Genomic DNA, 14,168 nt, shown 5'->3' with positions numbered 1-14,168 from the left:
AAGGTAGATGTGGCTAAAATTCCAAGGCTTTGAGGACAGAAGGACCAGGAGAGAGAGAGAGGTATTGGAGGAAGAAGGGAAGAGAGGTCTGAGATAGGTTAGTGTGAAAGAGCACATGGCTGATCAGCATGGATGGAGAAATAGTTACACATACCAATCATGATGGCACATACTTTTAATTCCAGCACTCAGGAGTCTGAAGCAGGCAGATATCTATGAGGGTGAGGTCAGTCTTGTGGTTGTATAGTGAGACATTATCTCAAGACACAAAACAAAATACTTTAAAAAGAATTAAACAAAAGAAAGAGACTCACGAAGGTTCATATAGGACTGTCTTCAAGGCGGTGAGAAGGTCTTTAGCTGACAGTGTGTGAAAGTCCACTCTAACAGCTGCTCCCTTGGCTACCATGTGGTTAATATTATCAGGTTGATCTGCAAACAAGGGAATCCCAACAATAGGAATGCCATGATAGATTGCCTCATAGATGCCATTGGTTCCACCATGAGCTATAAAAGCTTTGGTTTTTGGATGACCTATAAAGAGAAAAAGAATTTTCACATGATTATTGATTATAATATTAAAGAGAGGTAAAATATAATACCTCAGATGTGGACTGTTCTCATAGAAAATATATTATTATTAATGCCACAAATTTGCAATGAAACTGCTTTGGATTATTTTTTAGCAAGGAACTATTAAATGGACTGCAGAGATAAGAGAATGCTATTTAAAAAATATAGCATGTTTCTCAAGACTTGAAAAGTGAAAAAAAAAGATTGTCTTATAATATACTGAAGGAAAGATTGTCAGTGAAAGAAATCAGTGGGAAAAATCCATGTGCTAATGTTATAGTACCAGGCATTACTTTCCTCTGAGGCTCTGAAACATAGAAAAGACCCCAAAACTAACACTTTTTCAAACCAGTGTAATTTCTAATTGCAATTGAAATCCATATCCTTATACACACCTATCAATATAGCTCTCATTCCTCATTGAAGAATCTTCTGTTTTATTTTCAGCAGACAGAGATCATTAGAGAAAGCCAGAGTTTTCAAAATACAGAGGACAACTGACCTTTAGATACAAAGCTCCAAATGATACATCTATAACACATGAAAGACACAGGGAACATTTCAGAAGAGAAGGTAGAAATATAGAAGAGTCATGGGACAAGGAAATCTGCTCTGAGATTGTGTCTTTATATAGTACAGGGAGACTGCAGTCACTGAATCTCAACTTCATAGTGGCCTAAACAAGATCATTGTAATGAATATACCAGTTGACATGCCAATGTAGGGGTGGAAAATTTCACAGTGCCCTCTCCGTAGATGAAGAGGTACAGCTATTTAATGAGTGCTGGTGGAGGAAGAATCTGTTTTTCTCAGGGACAACTCCAAATTTATTATCCGATTTGAGATGGCAAGTCCAAACACACATAAATAAGGGCAATACTAAATGGACTCAGCAGGTTGTATCTGAGTATTCATATATATGTACAGATGCAACAAAATAATCCAGTAGAAAAAAAAAGAGTATTTGGGAAGGGAGAAGATAGATCTGAGAGGAGTAAAGAGGAAAGGTGTAGTTGATGGTTTAATTTGACTAAAATATATTATATGAAATTTGTTGGTATAATGTTCTTATGGAATGTATACAATTTACCCTGTTTGTTCAAATGCTGATTTCTCTACCCCACTATCTGGTTTCAATCGGACATTGCATTGGGTTGTTTATTCTAAGCATCAGCTGTCTCAAGTTTTTGTAAACATGCCACCATTTGTTCTCTGTCTTGTCAATAAAACAACCAGCCAATGCTGAGCAATGGAGAGAATAGGATGGGACATCATGGTGTAGAGGGAAGGAGAAAGAAGGGAGTGGGAGAAGAGAGATCTGAGAGAAGATATTGACAAGAGAGGACTTGGAACCAGGAGAGATGAACCTGACCTAAGCTATGACTAAAAGCAATTGTAATGTGGGTAATCTGAGAGGGCGGAATGTATGTGGGTTTGGAGGTTTAGGATGGAGTAACTATTTCCCAGCATCTTGCTCTAGGTTAATTAAATAAATCTTAGTTTCTGTGTGGTGGTTTCGGTATACAGCTGGTTTAGGAATAACCTCTGTTTAACTAAAAGAAAAATCTATAATAAATATTAGTAATCAGCAACAGAGATTCTCAAAGCCTTCACCACAATGTACACATTAAAAATTCATATGGCAAATAGAATATTTACATAGAAATAGTTATGTCACTGCATCTTGTATATGTACTGTCCAGTCAGTAAGATGGTCACTATTGGAATCTAAGGCAATGGAGCTACAATTCATCATGAAATACATTAGTGCTTTGTGGTAATGATAAAGCATTTGTTTGCACAGAAAAGAAAAAGGTAGTGGTTGAAAAGTGGGAACAAGGTAGAGGAGAGAGAGCAAAAAGAAATAATGATGGAGATCAGACTAGTGAGAGAAGGGAGCTGGGAGAGGGGAGGCCAGTAGAAAAAAAGATAAATGGTGGGTAGGGGTATCTCTGTGACAAGCTGGAGTCGTAAGTCAAAGTAGGCCTCTGGGGGATATTAGGGGGACTCTAGTTGACACTCCTAGTAATAGGAGCTATGGGGACTGAAAAGGACACCCACTAACTAGACAAGATTCCCAGTGGAGGGAGGACAACACCAATCTATCCATGAAAACTTATATCCCATGAAAACTTACACTGCTTAGAAGACATATGCAGGGACAAAAATAGAACCGATAGAGCAAAGATTGATGGAATGTCCAACCAATGCCTGGCCCAACCCTAAGACCCAACTCATTGAAAAATCCAACCCCTAACACTGTCAACGATACTCTGCTGTGCTTGCTGACAGGACCTATCAGAGCTGTCCTCTGAGAGGTCCCACCCAGCAATGGTTAGAGACAGATACTGAGACACACAGCCAAACATTGGGAGTCTAATGCAATAGTGGGGGCAGAGGGGAAGGATAAAAAGATCTAGAGGTGACAAGAGCTCCACAAGAAGGCCAATAGAGCCAACTAACCAGGGCTCAGAGGGGCCTATGTAATCTGAAACACAATCAAGGGCCAAGCGTGGACTGAAACTTCCTCCTTGATATATATATGTGGTTAATGGACAGCTCAGGCTTCATGGAAGCCCACTACAAGGGGAGCGGAGGCTGTCTCTGACATGACCTCTGTTACTTGCTTGTTGATCAATTCTCCCTGATGGGACTGCCTTACCAGGCCATAAGGCGAGAAGACAAATTCAGTCCTCATGTGACTTAATGAATTGGAGTGGCTCCCCTTTACTGAGAAAGAGGCGAGGGAAGATGTGGGAGGGAGGGTAGAACTGGGAGAGGAGGGAGGGGCCTAAAACCAGAATGTAAAGTGAATAAATACAAAATTAATCAAAAAAGAGAAAATACACAGTCAGCAGTTAAACAGGAGTGGTTATGGTTCTCAATGGCATTGACATCTTCCTGTAGTAGAATTAAAGAATGAAAAATCTAAGGAACAAGAGAGAAAGAGGAAATTTATGCACTCTCTGAAAAATTCTTGCAGCTTTAGTACAGTTGAACCAGAGATACTTAGATTCTAGACATGGAGTAGATAGTTTTTAATGGCAATATGGCAACAGTGACAGGTAGTTATTTTCCATTTTGTGTTTTTGAAAAGGAATATAAAAATTGTTTCATTTTTAGTATCTTCAAGAAATACTGTTTCCTGTTTGTTTTCCTTATTGACCCTTGCCTTACCAAGAAGGTCATTCTGGGGTATCCACTTGTACAGTCGAGTGTTGGATCCTAAGGTGTCTGGTTTCTTACCATCAAATCTCCACAGAACCTGTTACGCACAGAAAACACCATATTCAGCTACAGAAATTCTAAAGGTTTGGTATACTTTGATTTTGGGGAACTGAAATTATTTAGTTGAACTTTATCCAGGTGAATGCTAATGAAACTGAGAGAGGAGATTTGAAATAGTATGATATATTTAGCAAGTTAGTAATAATTTATGATTATGAATATATCGTGTCCTTACTTTACAAGTTCAATATCACTTTATGTCTTTGAGTCATAGATGATCTAAATACCCATGTTCTATTTTTTGTCCTTCTATTTATATTTGCATTTAGTCTATGAACAAATTACAAAATTCTGTATGGCACAAGTGTTGTTATTATTTACAATTTATTCACTTTAATGAGGCTGTAGCCCTCTCCTTCATTTCCTCCTGGTCCACCCTCTCTTCCTCTTCCTCTCCTTTTCCTCTTCCCTAGTCCACTGATAGGGGAAGTCCTCCTGTACTGTTTAACCCTAGCCTATCAGGTCCCATCAAAACTGCCTGGATATTCTCACTCTGTGGCCTGACTAGGTCTCTCCACTAGGGAGAAGTGATCAAAGAGCAGGCAACTGAGTTCATGTCAGAGACTGTCTTTTCTCTTACTGGGGAGCCCACATGGAGACGGAGCTGTATATGGGTTACATATGAAAAGAGGGTTTAAGTCCTCTCTATGCATGGTTTTTGGTTGATGCATCAATTTCTGAAGTCTTTCTGGGAACTGCTTTTTTGGATTTGTTGGTCTTGTGTGTCTCCAGGTCTTTTAGAACCCCTTTCTTCCATAAGACACCCTGTGCTCTGTTCAAAGTTTGGCTGTGAGTCTTTGCATTTGCTTTGATTCTCTGCTTGTTGAAGTCTTGTACAACCACTTTGGAAATCAAACTGAAGCTTTCTCCAAAAACTGGGAAAAGCACTACCTCAAGACCCAGCTCTACCACTCCTGGGTATATTTCTGAAAGATGCTCAACCATACAGCAAGAAACTTTTTCTCAACTATGTTCACAGCAGCTTTATTCATAATAGCCAGAATCTGGAAACAACCTAAAGATCCCTCCACTTAAGAATGGAAATTGTGGTATATTTACACAATGGAATGCTACTCAGCTTTCAAAACAAGGAGATCTTGAAATTTTCAGATAAATGAATGAAACTAGAAAATATCATCCTGAGTGAGGTATCCCAGAATCAGAGAGACATGCATGGTATATACTAACTTATAAGTGTATATTAGCCATATTATATATGATAAACATATTAAAATGTATACTCCTAAACAAGTTAAATGAAAAGAGGACCTTAGGGAAGAGTCTTAATCCTTATTCAGAAGGGAAAACAGTATAGACACAGGAGGTGGTAGAAGAGAGGGAATAGGACTGGAGCCTACCACAGAAGTCCTCTAAGAGATTTATACCCATGTTTTTAGGGTATTCATTATAATTAGGGTTTTTTTGATGCACAAAATTATATTGATGTAATTTACCATTTTTAATAAAATATTTCTTTGTTATCAGGAAATGTATTTACTTATTTTCAGATAAAACTTATTAAGAACATTGATAGACTAAGATCAGAAGGAAGGAGAAGAGGACCTCCCCTATCAGTGGACTTGGGAAGGGGCATGCATGAAAAAGGGAGAGGAAGGGTGGGATGGGGAGGGAAGGAGGGAGAGGCTTATGGGGGGATACAAAGTGAATAAAGTGTAATTAATAAAAAATAAAAAATAATTTAAAAAATGGAAAAAAAAACTAAGAGAAAAAAACATTCTAAAGAAAGGTATCAATAGGAAAGTTTTAAGTATGCTTTTTATTGGGCTGAATACATTTTATGTCAAATATCAAACTGAATTCTAAGTTACAGGTGTTCCCCATAAACTGGAATACAAACTATCAATCTTCACTTTCTGTATGCTCTGTGTCTGGTAAAATAAAAAAAATATCTTCATGATCAGGAAAATCTGTATGAAGTTATAGAGTAAATTAGCTCATAAACAGCTAAAAATCGGTGCTTTTAGGAAATGAGTCAATTGAACAGTTTTAGAGTTGGGACCTCTAAGAATCTTCCCACATCATTCTTGCTTGCATTTATAATCTTGTAATCTTAGCTTCAGTTCAGGCTCAGGACCTTTTTCATCTTTTCTCCTGTGTTTTCCTACATTATTCATTGGGTAGAAGATTTTTCCTCTTTCTTTACAAAGATTTTTTTCTTACACGTTTATGTATGTGGCTGTTTTGCCTGCATGTGATTCTGTGCACTGGGAGCCTGTTGCCTGGATGCCTAAAGAGCACATTGGGTTCCCTGGAAATTGAGGTGGAGACAGTTTGGGGCTATTACATAAATGCTATCAATCAAATCTAGTTTCTCTGGCAGAGCAGCGAGTGTCTTAACCACTGAGGCATCTCTCCAGCCCCAGCATAATATTTCTCATTATTTTGTTTGCTCTTTTTCTCCATTTCTTTTTCCTTTTATTCTTTCTTTTCTTTTTTCTTCTCACTTCTTTTGAAATATGGACACACTGATTAGCACAGGAAAGCTTGGAAATCACCATTAAGTGTAAACGGGCTTTAAATATGAGTGGCTCAACCTACCTCATCTCCAGGTGACAGGTATGCACAACCATGCATGGGTCTGAGCATAATCATTCTGTTCATAGTGTCAATCAGAACCCGACTAATATTTTATTCTCAGCAATTAATACTTTTCTTTTAAAATAGTGTTTGACATTAATAAGAAAGAGTTCGTCATTTTATTTTTCACAAAGGATTTTTTCTACTAAAATCCTTTCAGAGTTCAGTAGACTTAAAATACAATTGTCCTCCTAGGGAACACTTTATCTCACCTTCTGTGGGATCTGGACAAGAGCTGATGCAACTATATTGGCCTTTTCTTCTGTTATGTCTTTAACCATTGACCCCAGAGAAAACACCACAATGCCATGTTCTCCGGAGTTCTGAACAAATTCTTCCATTTCCTACAAAGACAAATGTGTGACATCACAAATGATTAGTGACACAGAAAACATTTAAAGGACTAGGACAGACCTTAGTCTGTCCTTACCAGAATTACTTTAGGAAGACCAGTGTTTCATTGCCTCAATACTCAATGTTTAGTGAGAGTGCATTTGACCAAAATATAGTGCAGTTGACAAAAACTCATAAATTAGAGAAGAAAAAGTAATACTATTAGAGATGTCATTCAAATTAGTGGATCATTTGGAGGTATTTTAAAAACAGCATGAAAAGGAGGCAGAAAGATCTTACGAGCCAGAGAGGGATGACAACATCGCAGTGTCTTCCAGGCACCACGAGCCTGATGTACCTACAAACTCACAGACCATGGCAACATACATAAAACCAACATACAGGTTCAAGCCAGATGAGGTTTCAGCACCAAGAACAGAAAATGATCACGGAGTCCATTTCTTTTTTTTTTTTCAATGCAGTTTATTCAGGAACATTGAACAATCCTCGGACCCCGGGGAAAGCCAGCCCACAGCTTAAATAGCCTCTGGGTAGCCAACCCAGGCGTGCCACGGGGGCAATTCACCTATCCATTTTCCAAGCCAATATTTACAGAGTAAATTTCAAAATTAATAGAAGTTTCATTGTTAGGCTCAATAATGATTAAAGCTGAAGATGTCAGAACAGTCACTTCATGACCTCTCTGGACAAGCTCATCAAGAATCATCTTTATATTGATCCAATGGCTGTATTCTGTGGGCCACACCAGCACTTTTCCACAAGTTCCAGTTCTTAAAAAGCATATCAGCTGTAATAACAGAAAAACTAAAGTCTGTTTCATGGGCATCTTGCTGAGATGGAATGCTTTTGATATCTGATATTCTTTGCAGATTTTAATGGTTTTATGCAAAGTTCAATCAATCAAGAAGTTAACATATAACTTCAAAACACATTAATGAACTGCTGAGCTTGATGGTGTAATGTCATGTGTAAATAAAGGGCATGGAACCTGAACTCAAGGTTAACAAAGTATATTTGTTTTTTTTTTCTGTTTGTTTGTTTGTTTTTTATTTTTTTGTACCTGGCACTATTGAGCTAAGATTGAATCACCACTCATGAGCAAGTATCCTGTCTTAAACATCTTGTGATATTGATAATCACAGATGAGAAGCTCCTATTTCTGAAGGGTTCTTACATAACAGTAGAGATCAAACAAGGATGTGGGTGAATCAGCATTTCTTAGACATCAGTGCCTTTAAAAATGTTGATTATGTAACATTATGGTATGTTTTTAGGTCCTATACATTGCCATATTTTCTCCTGGAAGAATGAGGGAGTCATATAATACCCAGGAAACTAAAATATCTTACAATACTTCTCTTCTGCTATAAAACACACGATTACTTGGCTCCTGGAGATTCTTTGATGGACACATCTACAGGTGAGTCCTCTTTAGGTTTTTCTTGTGTGACAAACACCATTACTAAGTCACCTTGGACAGCATGGGTGTTACTTTAGCTTGGATTCGTAGTACATCATGAGTGGAAGTTAGCGCAGGAATTCAAGGCAGGAACCTGGAGGGAGGAACTGAAGTAGAGGCCATAGAGGAACAATAGATACTTGCTTATCCTGATGGTATTCTCAGTGTTTTCTCTCTTACATCTAAGACTACATTCCCAGGGATTCCAACAATCTTGGTAAGATGAACTTTTCTACAACCTTCATCAAACCAGAACAGGATCACTTGATTGACGCATTTTCCCTACTAAGATTTCCTCTTCTCAGATGACACAAATGTGTATCAAGTTGGCTACAAACTCACAAAGGCAAAATGACACAGAAAATCTTTCCTAAGAATTTCCTCTTTCCTAAGATTTTATCATGACAAGGTGGATCTTTCAGAGATATAGTTGCCTGAGTTTTCTGTGCTTTTGTGACAAAATTCCTTGGATCACCATGCCACACCTGAGTGAAAGCACTAGTTTGTTTGTTTGTTTTTGTCAATGAATTTTCTGATCTTATTTAAAATTTGTTCTCATATTTTCAGGAAAAAAACATCTTATGTAATTTTAGCCCTAACAGGGAAAGATACAGGTGAAACTGAAGATTAGCTGGAGAGTTGTGGAGAAAGGGGAACCCTCCTCCATTGCTGGTGAGAATGTAATCTTGTACAACCACTTTGGAAATCAATCAGGCACTTTCTCAGACCACTAGGAATAGTGCTTCCTCAAGATCCAGCTATACCACTCTTAGGCATATATCCAAAAGATGCTCAAATACAGAACAAGGACATTTGTTCAACAATGTTGATAGAAGCTTTATTCATAATAGCCAGAACCTGGAAACAACCCAGATGTCACTCAGATGAGGAATGGACACAGAAATTTTGGTACAGTTACACAATGGAATACTACTCAGTAATTAAAAAAAAAAAAAAACAGGGAAATCATGAAATTTGAAGACAAATGGTGGGATCTAGAAAAGATCATCCTGAGTGAGGTATCCCAGAAGCAGAAAGACACACACGGTATATACTCACTTATATGTGGATACTAGACCTATAAGGTAGGATAAACATACTAAAATCTATACCTCTAAAGAAGCTAAACCTGAAAGAGGACCTGGGGTAAGATGATCAATCCTCACTTAGAAAGACAAACAGGATGGACATTGGAAGTAAGAGAAAACAAGAAAAAGGACAGGAGACTACCATAGAAGGGCTCTGAAATACTCTACCTACCAGTATATCAAAGCAGATGCTGAGACTCATAACTAAACCTTGGGCAGAGTGCAGGCAATCATAAAAGAAGCAGGAGTTAGTAAGACCTGGAGAGGACAGCAGCTGAACAAGGAACAAACATATCTTGTCACATGGGTCTTTTATGCATCTGATTCTCCAAACAAGGACCACGTTTGGATATGGTCCTAAAACCCCTGGTCAGATATAGCCCATGACAGCTCAGTATCAAAGTAGGTTTCCATAATAACAGGAACAGGGATTGTCTCTGACATGGACTCAGTGGCTCTATCTTTGACCTGCCCCTTTCCTTCTCCAAGTGAAGAGCAGCCTTGCTAGGCCACAGAGGAGGACAATGCAGTCAGTCCTGATGAGATCTGATAAGCTAGGGTCAGATTGAAGGGGAGGAGGTCGTCCTCTTTCAGTGGACTTAGAGATGGGCAAGGAGGAGATGAGGAAGGGAGGTTGGGATTGGGAGGGAATGAGGTAGGAGGCTACAGCTGGGATAGAAAGTAAATAAACTGTAGTTAATATAAAAAATAAAAATTAAAAAAAACTGAAGATTATTCTAGGAAGGGTGGTTTGTATGGCTGTTGCTGTAGATGAGGTAAATGTAACTGAGACTCAGCTGCTGGTCTGTAAAGAACTATCTTCTATAAGGAGGGTATTAGAATGTCAAAGAAGAAGAAGAAGAAGAAGAAGAAGAAGAAGAAGAAGAAGAAGAAGAAGAAGAAGAAGAAGAAGAAGAAGAAGAAGAAGAAGAAAAACCACCACCAGCAGAAATGCATGAAGCTCTTTTCCTCACTAGTCTCTGATTTGGTAGGGAAAGTAAGGAAAAGAGAAGATGAGGTAGAAATGTTGGTTTGCAGTTTCTTAGAGCTGGAGGGGAACAAGCAAAATTGCCTCCCTTCTGCTTTAATATGTCCACTGATGTTACCATTGTCTCAGGCTTGCATATGCAGGAAACAGTGGGAGAGCCTATTTTACTGTGGACTTTCACTTCCTGGCATTCTGACAGTTACAACCATGCTGCTCTCTCACTTTCAACATATTCATTTACCTGGAGGTACAGGAAGTGCAATGTGAAGTATCTATTGGGGCAGATCTTTCTGACCTTTTGAGATCTGCATCATGCCAAGTTGTGCTTTTCTGATATGGCTATCTCTTGTAAAGATGCTGTTGAAGCATGGTAGCCATATTGTGGTGATTTGAATAGGAATGACCCCATAGGGGGCATTTGAATATACTTGGTCATTGGGAAATGACATTATTAAGAGGTGTGGCACTTTTGGAGTAGCTGTAGCTTTGTTGGAGGAAGTGTTTCACTGGAGTTGGGGCTTTGGGCTTTCAGATGCTCAAGGCAGGCCCAGTATCTAAGTCTTCCTGCTGCCTGTGCTTATGGATATAGAACTCTCTGATATGCTTGGGCACCATGTTTGCCTGCATGACACCATCCTTCCCACCATCAATGACAATGGACTAACCTTCTGAACTGTAGGAAATCCTCAATTAAATGCTTTCCTTTATAAGAGTTTACATGGTCACAGTATCATTTTACAGTAATGGAACATTGACTAAGTCACACACTTGCCTATGGGTATCAGATTTAGAATGCAGTGTGGAAGAGTATGTGCTGGCCAGTCTTGTGTCAACTCAACATTCAGACTATAGTTATCTGAAAGGAGAAGATTTCAATTGAGAAAATGCATGTGAAAGATCCAGCTATAGAACATTTTCTAAATTAGTGATTAATGGAGGAGAGCCCAGCCCATTGTAGGTGCTACCATCATGGACTGTTGGTCCTGTGTTCTAGAAGACAGCAGGCTGAGCAAAAACATTACCAATTCTTTAGTACATAAAATGTGGACTTTCTAACGCTTTTAATTATTGGTTTAAAAATTTAAAATATTGGTTACACATTTAAAAAGTCTTGCAATATGCCTTTATTATTATTGATTTATTGATGGCAAAATATTTTCATGAGAATATATGTTTTCCTACAATCCAGACCAAAAGAAGCTAAGTAACAAGGAGGGGACAGGGTAGTATTCTTACATACCACTCAGAAGAGGAGATGGAATAGACATCAGAAGTGGATTAAGAGAAGAAACTGGGTGTGGAGAAGGTACAAGGGTGGTGATCAGATGTGGGAAGCACAGGCACAAGGGTTGGGAGGACCAGGAGAGAGAAGGGAAACCAAGGCAAGAACATCTCTGATGCAAGCTGGAGACCTGCAACAGGGTAGGTTACTGGCAGGAATTGGGGGTGACTCTAGCAGAGACTCTTAACATCAGGAGACACAGAGACTGAAGTGGCCACCTCCTAGCTGAGCTGGACTCCTAGTGAAGGAAAGAGAAGACCAACCCATCCACAAAACCTTTGACCCCAAATTTACCCTGCCTACAAGAAGTGCAGGGATAAAGAGGGAGGAAAGTTTGCGGGAATGGCCACCTAGTGAGTGGCCCACCTGAGACCCACCCCATTGGACAGAACTAACCCCTGACTCTATTAATGATACTCAGCTTTGCTGGCAGACAGGAGCCTAGCATAGCTGTCCTCTGAGAGGCTCCACCCAGCAGCAGTTCAAAATAGATGCTGAGACCCACAGCCAAACATTAGTTGAAGCATGGGGAGTCTTTTGGAAGAGTAGAGAAGGATAGAAGGTCCAAGAGGAGAGAAGAAGTCCTCAAAAAAACTGACAAATGCTACTAACCATTACCTATAGGGACTTATACAGACTGAAGTGCCAACCAAAGAGCATGCATGGACTGGACATATGCTCCAACTCACACATAACTTATAGGCTGCTTGGTCTTCATGTGGTTCCTCTAATAAGGGGAGTGGAGCAGTCTTTGACATGGGCTCCGTTGTCTGGTCTTGGATCACCTTTCCCTAGTTGGATTGCCTTGTGTGGCTTCAGTGAAAAAGGCCACTTTTCCATGTCATCCTGATGTGACTTGAAGTGTTCAGGTGAGTTTCTAAGTGGAGGCTCCCCTTTTCTGTGGAATAGGGGAGGGGGAAGGGAAAAGAGAGTGGGCGAGTGGGACTGGAAGTAGATGTGGGAGGCTGCTGCAATCAGAACAATGAAATGAATAAATAAGAAAATAAAATTTAAAAATAAAAAATGTATGTTAATGCAACAAAAATAAGGAAGGTACAAAAAAAACTATTCCAAATGATGACCACGTATACTATATTATATCCAGAATAGTTTTCTTTTTTATTTTATTGAAAATAGATTATTTTCTCATACAATACATCCTGATTATAGTTTCTTCTTCCTTTACTCCACCCAATTCCTCTTACCTCCCCTCCAGGGAGGAGGACCCTCTTGATCCACTCCCTTTTGTTTATCTTAGAAAAGAATAGGTTTCTAAGAGATGACAACCAAACATGACAAAATAATATCAAGCAAAATCTATCATATTGAGGACCTGGTGCACACCCATGGAGTCCCCACACTTGATGCTTCAGTCTTAGTGAGCTCATATGTGCCCTGCTTAGTTGATTCAGAGGGCCTTGGTCTCCTGGTGTCCTTCATCCCTTCTGACACACTCTTTCCCCCTTCTCTTCCACAGGGTTCTCTGGGCTCTTAAGGTAGGGTGTTTGTCATGAAACTGACAAGTTTCTGTAAGGGAAGGACACCATCATTCAGTCAAAATGGCAGCCTACAGAATGGGAAGAGATTTTTATCAAGTCACATCTGATAGAAGACTATATACAAAATACATAAAGAAACCAAGAAACTAGATATAAAAAACCCCAAATAATCCAAATAAATTGCGGTACAGATCTAAAGAGAGAATTCTCAGTTGAAGAAACTGAAATGGCTGAGTAACTTAAGCTATGTTCAACTTCTGTAAGCACCAAGGAAATGCAAATCAAAACAACTTTGTGATTCCCTCTAATATCTGTCAGAATGGCTAAGATCAAAACCACAAGAGACAGCTCCTGCTAGCTAGATTGTAAAACAAGTGGACACTCTTTTATTACTGGTGGGAGTGCAAATGCATAACAGCTACTACAGGAATCAATACAGAAAATTGGTAATTCATCTACCTTAACACTTAGAAATACCACTTCCGAGCATATACCCAAAGGATGATCCTTCCTATCACAGGAAACCTACTCCACTATATTCATTCACAGTAGATATTTTATAATAACCAAAAACTGGGAGTGACCTAGATTTCTCTCAACAGAAGATTAAACAAAATATGATACATTTACACAATGGATTTTTACTCAGCATTTTTTAAAAAATGGCATTGTGGAAGTTGCAGGCAAATGGAGAGAACTAGAAAAATCATCCTGAGTGAGATAACCCAGACCCAGAAAAAAATTATAGCTATTTGTTTATAAGAGGATATTAACCACTAAGTAAATTATATTCAAGGTAACATCTATAGACCTAGAGAGGTTAGGAGTACAAGTCTAGAGGGGAAATTCATGGATCTTCCTGGGAAAGGACATAGAATAGATATTATGGGTCAGCTGGGGCCAGGTGTGGATGGGAATGGGAGGACAGGGAGATGAGATAGAGGAGAGGGACACAGAGAGAGAGTGAGGGGGGAAGAATTCAGGGGAGGACAGCTGTATTTGAGGGCCATTTAAGAGATGATATGGAAACCAAGCACAG

General features: G+C 39.1%; 1 pseudogene; it reads right to left on the bottom strand.

Annotated features, from left to right (window-relative positions):
• Positions 1-14,168, bottom strand: part of LOC110544550 (UDP-glucuronosyltransferase 2B17-like) — a 42,102-nt pseudogene that overhangs the window by 5,421 nt on the left and 22,513 nt on the right.

This window comes from Meriones unguiculatus, chromosome 3 (assembly GCF_030254825.1).
Source record: "Meriones unguiculatus strain TT.TT164.6M chromosome 3, Bangor_MerUng_6.1, whole genome shotgun sequence".
Taxonomy (NCBI): Eukaryota; Metazoa; Chordata; class Mammalia; order Rodentia; family Muridae; genus Meriones; species Meriones unguiculatus.
The sequence above is the reverse complement of the archived record's forward strand: the minus strand, read 5'-3'. Positions and strand labels throughout refer to the sequence as shown.